This window comes from Xyrauchen texanus, chromosome 1 (assembly GCF_025860055.1).
Source record: "Xyrauchen texanus isolate HMW12.3.18 chromosome 1, RBS_HiC_50CHRs, whole genome shotgun sequence".
In the NCBI taxonomy this organism is placed as follows: Eukaryota; Metazoa; Chordata; class Actinopteri; order Cypriniformes; family Catostomidae; genus Xyrauchen; species Xyrauchen texanus.
The window spans coordinates 678,207-695,377 of NC_068276.1; the positions used below are offsets into that span (position 1 = coordinate 678,207).

The 17,171-nt window shown below is 37.5% G+C and overlaps 1 protein-coding gene across 1 annotated transcript in view; it reads right to left on the reverse strand.

Moving 5' to 3' along the window:
* Positions 1-17,171, reverse strand: part of LOC127648178 (histone H3) — a 1,095,985-nt gene that overhangs the window by 506,436 nt on the left and 572,378 nt on the right. The gene's annotated exons all lie outside the window — the stretch shown is intronic.

Consider the following 17,171-nt stretch of genomic DNA (forward strand, 5'->3'; position numbering starts at 1 on the left):
TACAAATATTATTTATAGAAGCACAAATATACTGTATATTGTGACACTATTACATATCTCTGGTCACTAATGACCCTATACACTTTTAGTAACTAAGCAAGTTAGAAAAATTAGATTTTTTAAGTATTTGTGACTCTAATGCTTTAAAAAGTAATGGGACACCCTGAGACACACAAAGGAGACCCTCTTTCTGTGTGGAAAGGGCTTAATAACAAATCAACAAACTTCATGAACCCTCTCTCTCTCTCTTTCTCTCTTGTTCTTGCCCTGTTGCTCACTCACTCTCCCTCCTGCTCTAGTTTCTCTTTGTCAGTTTGTTTCCTCAGGATGTTTTTAGAAGTTCTTATGTGAGTCTCTTTCTTCTCTGTTCCCTCAGCGAGCCGGTCTTGTGACAGGGAGAGAAAACTTCCCCATTAGAGCGTTTCCTGAGGCATGCGCACGCACACACACACACACACACACACACACACACACACACACACACACACACACACACACACACACACACAAGCACGCACTCAAGCACACACACACACACACACAAGCACCACTCAAGCACACACACGCACACACACACACACTGATATCAGGTAAATTAAAGCATGTATTTGTGGATCTCATGAAAACATATTCAGGTCATATTTTACCCCAAAATCAAAACAACCAAAAATAAAAAGAGTTAAGATGTGAGCTAGAGTTTTATTGTATTTATGTGTATGACTTTCTTTCATCTGTAGAACACAAATGAAGATTTTTATAATAATATTCCAGCTCTGTCGGTCCATACGATGCAAGTCAACAGGGTCAAAAACATTACAGCTCCAAAAAGCACATAATGGCATCCTGAAAGTTATCCATAAGACTCCAGTGGTTTAATCCATGTCTTCAGAAGTGATATGATAGGTGTGGGTGAGAAACATCAATATTTAAGTCCTTTGTACTATCAATCTACTTTCAAACAGCCCTCCTATGACTGTTCACGAGAGTTCTTCTGTTTTTTTGCCGATAAACATTCTCCGCGCATATCGCCACCTACTGGGCTGTTGTGTAAATATGATGTTTTATGCTTCCCTTTTTTTCTTTCTCCTCCCTGCCCAGTAGGTTGCGATATGCACTGAGAATGTGTATCGGCAAAAACAAAAGAAATATAGAAAAGAACATTTTATATTTAAATTAGCATAAGTTACAGACAGCACAAATGGTAATATCAAAAGAATAAACATAAGAAATTTTGTTTAAATTTGTAATGTATTAAATTTAAATAAATTGATGTGGTCCTATAATACAATAATAAATTACTTTATTAATTTTTTTCTAAATCGGCATCAGTACATTAAAGAACAACAAATACTTTACTGTCCTATACTGTATTTAAATGCAATTGAAATAATATAGAATTTATTTTTGTCCACATGTCACTAATGAGTGAAGTTTAGTTTTGTGCATCATATGGTAATTTGACTTTGGGGCAGGGAAATGCCCTTATTTGGCATGTAAATGATGTCATAGTCATAATATAATTTCTTCTTTTTTATTCTTCTTATTATAATTATTTTGATGTGAAATATGACAATTTCGTGAGACTCTCGAAATACATGTTTTGTTTGTTTCTAAGCTCTTGCTTATATTTTTGCGCATGAACAGCCTGAGGCGAAAGCAAACATACCACACACAAACGAAAAACAGGCAAAAAGCCACAGTGAATAAATAATGTACATCACAACCGCACATGACGAGCACATGACAACAACAGCTATTGTCTGCGTCCTGATGATATGATGTAGAAGTCATCTGTGCATCAGCTGCAGGCGAGATCGCTGGCTTTCCATTTTCATGTATGATGTGAGTCGATGCAAACTGGGTCACGGCAGCATGGCGGAGCGCTAAATCCTTCATGCCACTTATAAATCCCTTCCAAAGAGCAAATTAAAAGCTGACTTTGTTGAAGTAAGTGTGTTAATACTCCAGTAATACTAATGAACTTTAGTCTCTTCAACAGTGAGAATTTGCATTTCCAAGCAGCGCCTATGAAATTTCCATAAACCGGCCATACTGCTGAAATATATTCAGATATGCAAATATCACAGTCCTGGTGCACTGTACTGTGTGTAACTCTCTCTCTCTCTCTCTCTCTCTCTCTCTCAATTAAGGCCTGACATCCTTTTCTGTTTTCAACTTCTTAATGCTCAGACACGCTTTGGATTTTCAGTGTATTAAACCTTCATGACATTGCAGTCAATATAGGGATGTGTATTTGGTGGTAGATCAAGAGTCTCAAGAGAGCTGTGAGATTTAATGATGACCATAAAACATCACCAGCATTTCAAGGTTTACCGTGTTTGCATGTCTGATGCCAACAGAGCAAAACTGATTCAATGGAAAACAGATCAGACAGAAGAATGAATGAATGAATAAATACTGCACCTCAATTTCTTCTTATTTATTGCATACAGTCCACTTCTTATGAACGTGCTGTCTTGGTTTATATCGCTGGTGCTTGAGGGAATGGACTGTAATAGCTGCAATAACCGGAGAAGAACCTCCCAATTAAATTGCACTTGCTCCAGCCCATTAGCGCTTTCCGTGTACGATTTCACTAAACCTATTTGTGCCTAGACTAGCCCATGCTTGCACCAAAATACCAAAACTTCATGGCCATGCCCACTGACTTAAGGCATTGCCCTGCGCTTAACGCAAGTTAAGACTGATTCTATGCGGTCAATCCATTTTGAGGTACGAAGCTGCATTTCTTTGCTTACATATCGCTGATTGCAAGTTTGCAATGTTATTGTCCGTGTTTAGATGCAAAAGCAGTGCCAAACATTTTAGTGCGAAAAAAAGGAAGTCAGATCAAATTGACTTTGTGTTAATATGAAGTTACAGATTCACAACACGTGAAATACACTTAAGTATACAAAGCATTCAAATATTGCAAATATTTGATTGAACCTTTTATAAAACATTCTGTGTGCATGCATATCATTTAGGCACTATTTTATCTTTAGAAATCACTTCTCAGCCAGTAAAACAGTACGTTGTTTTAGAATTGCAGTTCTCCAATGTTCTTTTAAATGCTGCATTCCTACGTGATGTCGCCTCAGCTCCCGTGGGATTATGAGAGTGTTAAATGTCCAGTTAATCCGCACTTCAGAATCTCACCGGAAATAGTAGGTCATCCGGGTATTTCTCACTTACTGCTTCATGAATACTGAGGATTTGAACATTCTGCTCCATTGGGTATCCTGTTTTTGTCATACATTAAAGTTGGGAAGTTCAGATATTCAGTTAATGAGATTTACTTAAAGTGGGGGTTGATGGTGGGATTTTCATTAGTTCTTCATTGTCTTTATGCAAATTATAATTTTGATTTTGGGTGAAATATAAACTGGATTCGTGATATTTTCCATTCACTGTGCCGTGTCATTCCTCCCCAACAGAAGAAGTAAGTCTACTGCCCCCGTGGACAGATGAGGTACTGCAGGACACACAACATTCCATTGCCCTCACGAATCTCAACCGCTGCATTCCACATCATTCTGTTTAATAATGCGCGCGTTTCATCGTCATTGTATTAATAAAAAAAGAATTAAGATAGGCAAGGTCGCTCAGTTCATCTCTGCCAGCTGCAAATGTGGTTTAAAGCAAAGAGTGAGAGAGAGATACATATATGAGGATGAGGAGGATGTGGGATTGTGTGGAATAGAAAGAGGAGGGATTATCTGACCGGATAGCAAAGTGACATCAGGCCCGAAAAATGTGTGCGTGTGTGTGTGTGTGCAGATTCAGACAGTGTGACTGGGAAGAGCGAGAGAGAGAGAGAGAGAGAGAGAGAGAGAGAGAGAGAGAGAGAGAGAGAGAGGGAAGGAGGGGGTTATAGGGAGGAAAAGGCGTTTCCATTCTCAAACCGGCGAGACAGTCAGCAACGCGCGGTCACGGGAGAGAGAAAGGACGCACAAAGTTTCCAAACACACACTACATTTGATGTTTTGACTCTGTGCTGAAGTGGACTTTGTATTTGGACGACTGAAGCACGAAGCGGATCACAGTCATCACCACACCGGGAGCATCACCATCCCACATCATCACCAGTAAGTCACGGATCGACCTAACAAAAATGTACCAAGGTTTTTTTTTTTTTTTTAACAGGGACATATTTTTTTAAATACCTTGCAGTATGATCTATCTATCTATCTATCTATCTATCTATCTATCTATCTATCTATCTATCTATCTATCTATCTATCTATCTATCTATCTATCTATCTATCTATCTATCTATCTATCTATCTATCTATCTATCAAACTGGTTTCATTTTTCTTTTCGCTTTGCGTTCATGGAATCGGGGCTCGGTGTTCTGCTCACTGCTGTCTTGGGTTCGAGCCCCTGTTCGGAATGTGCGCGTGCGACAACGCTCTTCATTCGAGCCGCGGCCCGCGCCACCACAACTATGAGGAAACCGAGCTTTTATTGTTTGACGTCATAGATCAGTCCTGTTTAGAATGTTTACGCAGGATGTGTTGAATAAAGGATTTTATGACGGAAATCTGTTAACTAAAACCAGAGCTTTTACATTAATGGGTACTTTTATTTATTTATTTTTGCCCCTGGATTTGATTTTTGAGGTGCACTTTAAAATTTTCAAACCTTTTAAAATAAACTGTCGTATAAGTTTATGTCAAATACGTTAATTCGGTCAATTAATGCAAAAAATTGACTTCATTTTACCCTAATAATTAAATCAATGTCAACTCATATTTTATGCCATAATATGTCTAATACTGTAATTTTTTGCAAACACAAAAAACAGAATCGTTCATTACAAAGGCATATTTAGTATCAAATGTTGTATTCTGGTGTCATTTTTGGTGCTGCATTTTTGCCCCCCTTCATTTCTGGCACCTACTGAAACATTGCGCTGTTTTTCGGGTCTCTGTCAGACTTCCTTTTTATTTACATTTTCATTCTGCTTGCATACATGTTTAAGAATGCAACCAAATATTCAAGATAAGGTGGCACCATATGTAAATGTTTAGTATGGACCCTTGACAGTGACAGTAAATTGAGTAATGCAAACATTATATTCGCTGTGTTCTCCCATTCATTCCCATTCACCATTTTTAAAGTTTACCCTGCAGTCGTTGACTACTGCATTCCAAAACCTGGGAGTGTGAAAAGGGTCCATTGAAGTATATTAACAACTGCATTACATATCACAAATAAAAATCAGAATAATTCATGGGAGGGCATTTTTTGCCCCCACATTTAATATTTCGGGGTCATTTTTGGTTGCATTTTTGCCCCAGGCCCCCCTAAATTTCTGACGCTGACCGAGTGTCAGACTTACTTTTATATTCCGATTTAATCCTGCTTGCATATGTTCAAAAGAATGTAGCCAAATATTCAATATTACATGGCACCAAATGTGAATGTTGATTGGCCACTACAGTGTATTCTGAATCTTAGTTGGGACACGTGCCATGCTGGTTCCGGCCCATATAGTGCGAGACATAACCGTTGTCTGAGGAAGATCTGGGCATAGACGTGTGTAACTTTCTCTGAAATTCCTCTACACTAATGAAGTCTGTTTTCAGCTTTCGTTTCTCAAACAAAATGTGACAGTAATCCAGCAGTCTTTGTCTTATTAGATAAATGAGTTTGGGCCTGGACTAACTCATTATAACGGCTCTAGTGCTTCCCTGATCCTCACGACACATGTTCTTCTCCCTCGAAGGATGTAAAAGCAATCAGACCCTGAGTGTGTATGTGGAAAATGCAGAGGCATTATTTGGCAGTCACACATGTGTGTGTTAGTTTCCTGCACCTGGTGCACGGTTTCTCTGGCCTCCTGTCTTACATACTGATTTGTATTTTGCCTGTGGTGAAGAAAGGGGGCAGCTCAGCAGAAATACAGCTCCCTCATGCCCTATCCCTCTCTGTGTGAGTGTGTGGAGTGTTTCAGGAATTGTTTGCTGGCAGAAAGTAAAGTAGTTGCTGGAATCCTTGTTTAGCAGAAACTTTAGACCTACAACAAGTCAAACCTCCAGCCACTGTTTTCCTGTGACGTCCTAGACATCTTCATTCTGCTGTTTCTGGGTTTGTTAGAGAAAGTTTACCGTGTATTCTTGGATTACTGACAGAAGTGACTGAAGCACTTGTATGTTCTTCACCTCGCTTTTTAGGTTATTACACTGCCGTTTAAAAAAGGCCATCGCTGTCTTTTGTCATACATTTTATTTACAATGTGCCCAAAAAGTACTCGGATACTTGAGTCACACTTAAAAATGTATGAATGTCATTGCATTAATTAACAGATATCAAATAAAGTGTTTTTTTTTAAGCAAAATAGGTAACACTTTATAATGTTCTGTTTAGGGGATTATTAATGACTAATAATTCATTTATAAATGCATTATAAATCAGTGATATGCTGTAATAAAAACATGAATAAAAGGGGAGATGTTCATTCAGCACTAGCCAAATAGTGGGTCATTTTATCTCATATGTTATAAATGGTTAATAACTTAGTAACTGATATTGTTATAATAATGTTATACAATGTTAGTAACCTGTGAAAATGTACCTTAATGTAAAGTGGACAAATGTGAAGCATTAAGGAGATTTCAACATTAGAAACCTACAGTATGTTAAAGTTCAGTGTTGTTTAATGGTCATCAGGTTTATTATATGATATAAGCAGTGAATGACAATGAAGATCTGAAAAGGGATTTCGCAGAGGACTTTAGGTAACTAGGACTAGATAAAACTATTCTTTTGACATCAACGTGACAAAAAGCGACAACAGAAGTTAGTCAAGATATTTCAGTCACGATTTTAAACATAAAGTGGCATAATCCCTCTTTTTAATCTACTACAATAGTATATACGTGTATTTATTAAGCATTTATAACATGTTAGAGGTAGGCATATATTGATTTTACAGATTAATCTGTGCCGATAATTGCTGATAGTTTTTTAATCTTTTTGTCATTTCAAAATAAGAGTCCCTGAGAAGTGCAGTGACGTCACTTTTCAGCCCAGTGAAAATGTGTTGCACGATGAAACTCCAATGATGGAGACAAATTGAAGCGGAAAAAAACGCGACCCAAGATGTCCAGTGCACGAGAACTCTTTATAAACACTTTAAAGATCATAATTAGCATACAGTTTAATGTGCTGTTTGATGTGCTTATGAGTTGTTTCTCTCCAGCGTGTGTGTGTGTGTGTATATATATATATATATATATATATATATATATACACACACACACACACACACACACACACACATTTTATTGTTGTTGTCATTTTAGTGTTATTTTTCACATAAGATTGATCTTATCATAATGATCTCATTGTTGAGAGCTGCAGACAGAGGGGGTTAGGGTTAGGTTTGGTCTCCTTGTAAGAGTGCGCATCACCCGGCAGAACTTTAAATCTCTCCCGGCCTCGACTCCCGCTCAGATTGGGTCTCTTCTGTGACTGGTTGAAGCGGGCAGCTCTGACCGCACAGAGAATGACAGTTTTGGAGTTTGTGCTTATTTACACGTTACGCTTCCGTGGCATTATTTTAACTTTAATTAAAGATGAAATAAAGATATATCGCCAAGCTGTGATCTGTGTTTCTATCAGACACTCGAGCTGCAGCGCTCCTCTCGTCTCGCGTGTCATCGTTATAGTTTTATATGATCTCAAGTTATGTTAAATGACATCAAGCGACTATTCAACAACAGATTCTTTTTTTATTATTATTGCAGAGATTTGCAGTTACAAATGACAATCCACTGAGTGCAATGCTTGTTAGTGTTTTCCATGAAGACACCCACCAGAGACAGCCGGAGGCGGCACGAATGATGCACTTTAATGTAACCAGAGTGCTTGGAGTTGCAGGGTGATCCTCGCTGCACTTTCATGACATCCAACTGAAGGGCTGAAACGATTAGTCGACGTTATCAACAAAAAGAAATTTCATTGTCGAACAGTCATTTGATCTCATTTAACGTAACATGAGATCATAACTAATGAAGACGCGAGAGAGGAGCACTGCGGTTCACACATGACTGGGGAGAGTCACATGTCCAAGATACATTTACCTGAGAAGCAGCATATAATATATTTAGACTTGCTTTTAGAGAATATGTGGAAAACAAGACAAAAACTCTTGATTACAATAGGTTTTTTTAATTGCAGTGAATTTTTACTGAATTAAACTCAATAAAAAGTCATTTTTTTCATTGGAATTCAGTGAATGTCATTTAGAGGAATTTTTAAAAGATGATTTTGTCCTCTTTATTGTTAGTAAGCACGTTTAACCTGTTGATACGCAATCGACCGCACGCGGTAGTGATGTCACTCTATTTACATTTATAGACTGTAAATTATATATTAAATGTAATAATTGTTAACAAATAATACATCTTTTTAAAAGGTCTAATGGTTCAACATTGATATCCGATCTCTGTTTCACGATAGCAATGCTCCAGAAACAGCAATGTAGTTATTTGTGCAGGAGTACAAATGAAAACATGCAATATCAAAATGGGACTTCATACATTTGTTATGAAAACGCGATTGCCAGTTGAATCCAGTTCACCACACTTGGGTCAATTGTCCATGACAAGCGTTCATTGAAAAACATCCAATAGCTCTTTTTGTCCATAAAAGTGATAAATATTGATACACTCTCCATTGTTTACCTGAGATCTCATCTGAAATAATTACCATTCATCGTTGTTCTTCAGCAAACTCTGAGCAGCATTCATGTTGTAAAACTGTATATGATCTTATATATTAGAGTCTCATAAACAAAACCAGCCCGTCTCCAAAGTCTATTTTTAAAAATGCGGTGTAGTTTTATTCAGAAAAGTTGAGCAGTGCCGTCAGTGATTGTGTTGACTTTGAGAGGCGGAGCCTTAATTTTATTCTATACACTTCCAGAGATTTTTCAGAGAAAAAAGCTTGTAGGAACCTCAATTTTTGTTCGATCATCTTTAAATTTGAAATATAACTTCTTTACACTTGTGGCTTTGAGAACATTGTATATCTGGGTTGTCTTGGCAATTTTATTATTGTTTTTTTAGATTATAAAAACATGTTCAGCACAAAATATTTCCATTACTATAAACTTCAGCTTCTCTAACTTTCAAAAATAACAACAAATATTAATTCTGAAACTTGGTAAATAAAGCTCCAAGTGTCTTTTTTCAAATGATACTACAACTGTGTCCATACTCCAAAGGGTCCCGTAAATACAACCATGTAAGTTCAGGTGTGTCATTTTCATGGTTTGTGCTCAAAAGGGGGTGCGTATCAACAGGTTAATATAACCTTTTAAGTCGGGGCACAAACAGATCATTGCATTGAATCATTGCAATAATCATCCGAATAGTCGAATAATCATTCTAATAATCGTTAGATTAGTCGATTATCAAAATTATCGTTAGTTGCAGCCCTATACAACAGTTTTTTTTTCTACAACAATTTATTAAAGCAGTCTGTTGACTATCAGACACCCCACCATAAAGAATTGACAAAAGACTCCATACAAATCTTGAATCCATTCACAACACATCACAAATTAACCTGTGGACTATGAATAATAATGGAAACATTGCTCACAGCGGGCAATATAAAGGGTCATGAAACAGCCCTCTTTCAGCTCAAGTCCGCTTCACAATCATGTTGAAAAATGAAACTCAGTTGGGCGTGGACGGCTGTCAGAACAAGGGCCCCTCCCTCCCCTAGTGGGTGGGGCGGGGTGCGGCAGGGGCAAATAAAGTAGACACTTTATTTGCTCACAATACAGCTCACAATACAGTACACAGAATCACCCTGGCCATTTTATATCTGTAATTTAACACACAAATGAGTGCTGAGCCATGTACTGTACTCTGTATTGAAAATATGTAAATGTTTAAGAACTTTTGAGAGTTTTTCCAAGATTTTGATTCACAAATATAAGTGCCTAGATGAGGGAACACACTTACATTAATGATGGATGGATGGATCGACAGGTTTTGTGTCTGGGACAAACCACTCGTGCTGCGCGGACATTTAAAAGGTTTTGGCAATGATTGAAAGACTATCCTGTCCCTCTGTCTGCAGTGCGCGGTGCGGGGGACTCGCGTTGGGACTATCAACTCTCTCAACGGACACTGAGGTGCTTGAGAGTTTGAAGCGCTGGTCATGTTGTTTAATGAATAATCATGAGATAGCCCATTCTCACTGGATAAGGCCACGCGGTCTCATTAATATTTATGAGACACTGATGACACAACAATGCACTATAGTGTCTCATAACCCTTTAGAGAACGATAATGAGTAAGATTGAAATGTATTGTTGAATGCTGTGAATTTGATGTATCAGTTTTACAGATTAATCTGTGCCGATAGTTGCTTTTTGGAACTATCGGTTATCTGCACAAATCTATGCTGATGGTTGCCAGTAGATTTAATCTTGTGAATGTAGGCTATAGAGAGCTTAATTTGGTAAATACTTAAATTTAGAGGATTGTAATGGAGCCAAGTCTCCATCATTTCAAAATAAGTGAGTGTAATCCAGGGTCTTGTTTATAGTTAAAAGTCCCATTTTATGCACCAAATCTTCATTTTCTATGGTTATTATTGGGATTTTGGTTGCACAGTAAACTGCATCTGGGATTTTATTCATTTTGGAATCTTGTAGCCTCTATATCTCTGCCTATAATTGTTAGGAAATTTAAAATTCTATACGTTCTGTAAATCCATTTTAAAAACTATTGGCCGATTAATCGGTTATTGGCCTTTCCCACTACCTTAGTTACTGCTATCGGCAAAATCCACTATCGGTCAAGTGGAACATTCTGTCCTATGTGTAGGATGTGTACCATTATATGACTGCTGTCTGAATGTTTTATATCTGTTGTTTTCAGTAACTCTCTGTCATTCAGTAACAATCATTTAAGTGAATATGAATAAATTAAACGTTTTACGTTTTTTACCTATGGATTCTAAATTCTTACGGTTAAATTTACCGTGACATTTCTCATCGTGGTTAATAGTGAAACTGTATAATTGAGACATCCCTAGCTAGGACATGTGTGAACTTGAGGGGAACTCACTTCACACATCCATTAAAATCACCAGTTTATTCAAATTCATTGAGCAAAAATGTTATTTAACTATATGAAGTTATTTCTGAGAAAAGCTCTAGAATCATTTGTTTTCAGATTCCCTTTGATTTAATATTTTTTAATGCAATGAAATTCAAATTTTTAGGAGTGATATAAGTGTCCAAATACTTTTACGGTGTGGGATCACTGTACTGTATATTTTGGTGTAACAGTGGCGTAACACTGCATGAAAGTGGTTGGCAAACCAAAGCTGGAGTTCCTTTTTGTTTTTTGTTATTTTCCTCCCCAATTTGGAATACCCAATTCCCAGTGCACTCCAAGTCCTCGTGGTGGCATAGTGACTCACCTAAATCTGGGTGGCGGAGGATGAATCTCAGTTGCGTCTGAGACCGTTTTATCATGTGGCTTGTTAAGCATGTTACCACGGAGACCTAGCGCATGTGGAGGCTCATGCTATTCTTCACGTCATCCACACACAGCTTACCACACACCACACCGAGAGTGAGAACCACACATTATAGTGTCCACCAGGAGGTTAATCCAACATGACTCAATTGGCCAATTGGTTGCTTAGGAAGCCTGACTGGGGTCACTCAGCACGCCCTGGATTCAAACTTCCGATTCCAGGTGTGGTAGTCAGCATCTTTACTTGCTGTAGGGGCGGCTGTGGCTCAGTTCTTAGAGCGGGTCGGCCACTAATCGCAGGGTTGGTGGTTCGAATCCTGGCCCACACGACTCCATATGCTGAAGTGTCCTTGGGCAAGACACTGAACCCCAAGTTGCTCCCAATGGCAGGCTAGCACCTTACAAAGCAGCTCTGCCGCCATTGGTGTGTGAATGTGTGTGTGAATGGGTGAATGAGACGCAGTGTAAAGCTCTTTGAATAATGTTAAGGCTTAAAAAGGCGCTATATAAGTGCAGACCATTTACCATTTACACGCTGAGCTATCCAGGCCCCCACTGGAGTCCCTTCTTGAGTGCTGTTACATAAGATCCATTTGGGGTTTCAGGTTTGCTGAGAAGATATGCTCTGCAAAATCTAATTCGTGCTGTTCTGTGATCCCCTGAATGACATAATGACCATGCAATTTGAAGTCTGGTTCGGTTTCACCAACAAGGTCGAGCTCAATCTATCTTCTGTCCTCTGCTATGTCTCTGTCTTACAGCTCTGTTCCCAACTGAACATCATTCACAGCAGATCTGACAACATTGTAGCATGTCACTTTAAATGATCGTTAGTTTACGTCATTCCATTTATTCAAAAATGACGTAGACTGTAGAAGGGTTAAAAGAGACATTATTCAATGACAAATGGATTGTGTGGATCTTGTCTTTGGAATGAGTCAAACCAAACTTTTACTCCCAACACATAGTGAAAGGATCTCGTTGCAAAGATTTAAGAACAAGCTTTCATGAGATGGCCCTTACAATTATTTGCAGTGATATCAGTCATTGTGTGTTTTAACACATTCACAGTGTTGAATATCTTTAGGAGGATGTTTGCTGCAAACACAAAGGATTATGAATGAGAGATTTTTGGTGTAAAAGCTTTTGAGTGGCCAAGCAATCTGACCTCTGGGATCCCCCTTACACAAACTCACACTGTAAGCATACACTCAGATACACACTCACAAACACATTCACACAGCATCCGTCATAATTCACCCACTCTTCCGCCAAATGAAATGTCTCACTGGGAGTAATTGAATTTGATAAGACCTAATTCAGTTCAGACTTCTGTACTCAAACTGTTTTGTTACTGAGAACATCGACCAAGGACTGAAGCACAGTGTGTGTGTGTGTGTGTGTGTGTGTGTGTGTATGTATAAGGGATAATCCATGGTTAAGTGTGCCTTAAACTATTTTAAATGCACTAGGTAAAGATAAAGGACCACCCGACACGACGTGCATTTAAAATCGTTTAATGCACACCTATCCCACTTATACCATGGTCACTTGCCAGAATTGATTAGTTACAGCTGTCATCGATTTTTTTGCAGTGTAAATTTTGACTGAATTAACAAAAAATAATGGTTAATTTTATCTAAGGGCCGTTAGATCTGCAGCTCCACCTGTTCAGACACAGAGACAAAGTAGTGCGGCCACACACTTGGACAAAACTGTGAATTTAATTGCACAGCACTTCAGCACAGCAACATAGTATACACACATTACAGTTTAAATGGTCTTGCATTGCTTTGCCGGACAGCGAAAGATGCATTTAATAGGTCCTGATTTCAATCCCTCCGTGCAAAACAAGCTGAAGTCCATTATATTAGCTATGCTGAAGAAAGTGGTTAGGAAATGTTTTCAATTGCTGTAGCTCACTCTGCTTGCTCTGTAATGTTATGTTGCTATAGTTACATACAGCTCATTAATATCGAACGGTGATTTAAACTGACTGGAACTACCTGTGCTTTCAATTGTTTGAACTGCTGCACTTGTTATTCTGCACTAGTTATTCTGGGATTGAGCTGCACTTTTCGCACCAAACTACGTTCATCTCTAGGAGACGTAGAGTAGTATGATTCCTGAGTAGTATGATGGCTAAGTGGTCCCATGGTGTTTATACTTGCATACTATTGTTTGTACAGATGAACGTGGTACCTTCAGGCATTTGAAAATTGCTCCCAAGGATAAACCAGACTTGTGGAGGTCCACCATTTGTTTTCTGAGGTGTTGGTTGATTTCTTTTTATTTATCAAAGAGGCACTGAGTTTGAAGGTAGGCCTTAAAATACATCCACAGGTACACCTCCGATTGATTCCAATTAGCCTGTCAGAAACAAATTGGCTAATTGCCTAAAGGCTTGAGATAATTTTCTGAAAATTTCCAAGCTACTTAATGGCACAGTTACCTTAGTGTATGCAAACTTCTGACCCACTGTAATAGTGATATAGTCAATTAAAAGTGAAACAATCTCTCTGTAAACAACTGTTGGAAAAATGACTTTTGTCATGCACAAAGTACTAAATGACTTGCCAATATGATAGATTGCTAATATGAAATCTGTTTTTTTTTTAATTACTTCAACCGAAGTGTATGTAAACTTATAACTTAAACTGTGTATATATATATATATATATATATATACACAAGAATATTGTGAGCTGATCTTTCTGTTTGTTAGTTAACAGAATACTGTGAGCTGATCTTTCTGATTGTTAGTTAACAGAATACTGTGAGCTGAACTTTCTGTTTGTTAGTTAACAGAATACTGTGAGCTGATCTTTCTGATTGATAGTTAACCGAATACTGTGAGCTGATCTTTCTGTTTGATAGTTAACCGAATACTGTGAGCTGATCTTTCTGTTTGTTAGTTAACAGAATACTGTGAGCTGATCTTTCTGTTTGTTAGTTAACCGAATACTGTGAGCTGATCTTTCTGTTTGTTAGTTAACCGAATACTGTGAGCTGATCTTTCTGTTTGTTAGTTAACCGAATACTGTGAGCTGATCTTTCTGTTTGTTAGTTAACCGAATACTGTGAGCTGATCTTTCTGTTTGTTAGTTAACAGAATACTGTGAGCTGATCTTTCTGTTTGTTAGTTAACAGAATACTGTGAGCTGATCTTTCTGTTTGTTAGTTAACAGAATACTGTGAGCTGATCTTTCTGTTTGTTAGTTAACAGAATACTGTGAGCTGATCTTTCTGTTTGTTAGTTAACAGAATACTGTGAGCTGATCTTTCTGTTTGTTAGTTAACAGAATACTGTGAGCTGATCTTTCTGTTTGTTAGTTAACAGAATACTGTGAGCTGATCTTTCTGTTTGTTAGTTAACAGAATACTGTGAGCTGATCTTTCTGTTTGTTAGTTAACAGAATACTGTGAGCTGATCTTTCTGTTTGTTAGTTAACAGAATACTGTGAGCTGATCTTTCTGTTTGTTAGTTAACCGAATACTGTGAGCTGATCTTTCTGTTTGTTAGTTAACCAGAATACTGTGAGCTGATCTTTCTGTTTGTTAGTTAACAGAATACTGTGAGCTGATCTTTCTGTTTGTTAGTTAACAGAATACTGTGAGCTGATCTTTCTGTTTGTTAGTTAACAGAATACTGTGAGCTGATCTTTCTGTTTGTTAGTTAACAGAATACTGTGAGCTGATCTTTCTGTTTGTTAGTTAACAGAATACTGTGAGCTGATCTTTCTGTTTGTTAGTTAACAGAATACTGTGAGCTGATCTTTCTGTTTGTTAGTTAACAGAATACTGTGAGCTGATCTTTCTGTTTGTTAGTTAACAGAATACTGTGAGCTGATCTTTCTGTTTGTTAGTTAACAGAATACTGTGAGCTGATCTTTCTGTTTGTTAGTTAACAGAATACTGTGAGCTGATCTTTCTGTTTGTTAGTTAACCGAATACTGTGAGCTGATCTTTCTGTTTGTTAGTTAACCGAATACTGTGAGCTGATCTTTCTGTTTGTTAGTTAACAGAATACTGTGAGCTGATCTTTCTGTTTGTTAGTTAACAGAATACTGTGAGCTGATCTTTCTGTTTGTTAGTTAACAGAATACTGTGAGCTGATCTTTCTGTTTGTTAGTTAACAGAATACTGTGAGCTGATCTTTCTGTTTGTTAGTTAACCGAATACTGTGAGCTGATCTTTCTGTTTGTTAGTTAACCGAATACTGTGAGCTGTTCTTTCTGTTTGTTAGTTAACCGAATACTGTGAGCTGATCTTTCTGTTTGTTAGTTAACAGAATACTGTGAGCTGATCTTTCTGTTTGTTAGTTAACAGAATACTGTGAGCTGATCTTTCTGTTTGTTAGTTAACAGAATACTGTGAGCTGATCTTTCTGTTTGTTAGTTAACAGAATACTGTGAGCTGATCTTTCTGTTTGTTAGTTAACAGAATACTGTGAGCTGATCTTTCTGTTTGTTAGTTAACAGAATACTGTGAGCTGATCTTTCTGTTTGTTAGTTAACAGAATACTGTGAGCTGATCTTTCTGTTTGTTAGTTAACAGAATACTGTGAGCTGATCTTTCTGTTTGTTAGTTAACAGAATACTGTGAGCTGATCTTTCTGTTTGTTAGTTAACAGAATACTGTGAGCTGATCTTTCTGTTTGTTAGTTAACAGAATACTGTGAGCTGATCTTTCTGTTTGTTAGTTAACAGAATACTGTGAGCTGATCTTTCTGTTTGTTAGTTAACAGAATACTGTGAGCTGATCTTTCTGTTTGTTAGTTAACAGAATACTGTGAGCTGATCTTTCTGTTTGTTAGTTAACAGAATACTGTGAGCTGATCTTTCTGTTTGTTAGTTAACAGAATACTGTGAGCTGATCTTTCTGTTTGTTAGTTAACAGAATACTTTGAGCTGATCTTTCTGTTTTAGTTAACAGAATACTGTGAGCTGATCTTTCTGTTTGTTAGTTAACAGAATACTGTGAGCTGATCTTTCTGTTTGTTAGTTAACAGAATACTGTGAGTTGATCTTTCTGTTTTAGTTAACAGAATACTGTGAGCTGATCTTTCTGTTTGTTAGTTAACAGAATACTGTGAGCTGATCTTTCTGTTTGTTAGTTAACAGAATACTGTGAGCTGATCTTTCTGTTTGTTAGTTAACAGAATACTGTGAGCTGATCTTTCTGTTTGTTAGTTAACCGAATACTTTGAGCTGATCTTTCTGTTTTAGTTAACAGAATACTGTGAGCTGATCTTTCTGTTTGTTAGTTAACAGAATACTGTGAGCTGATCTTTCTTTCTGTTAGTTTACTGGAAAACTGTGAGCTGATCATTTTTCTGGTAGTTTACAGAATACCATGAGCTGATCTTTTTGTCTGGTAGTTTACTGGAATATTGCAAGTTAATCTTTTTGTCTGGTAGATTACATAATACTGTGAGCTGATCTTTTTGTCTGGTAGATTACAGAATACTGTGCGCTGATCTTTTTGTCTGGTAGTTTACAGAATACTGTGAGCTGATCTTTTTGTCTGGTAGTTTACAGAATACTGTGAGCTGATCTTTTTGTCTGGTAGATTACAGAATACTGTGAGCTGATCTTTTTGTCTGGTAGATTACAGAATACTGTGAGCTGATCTTTTTGTCTGGTAGATTACAGAAT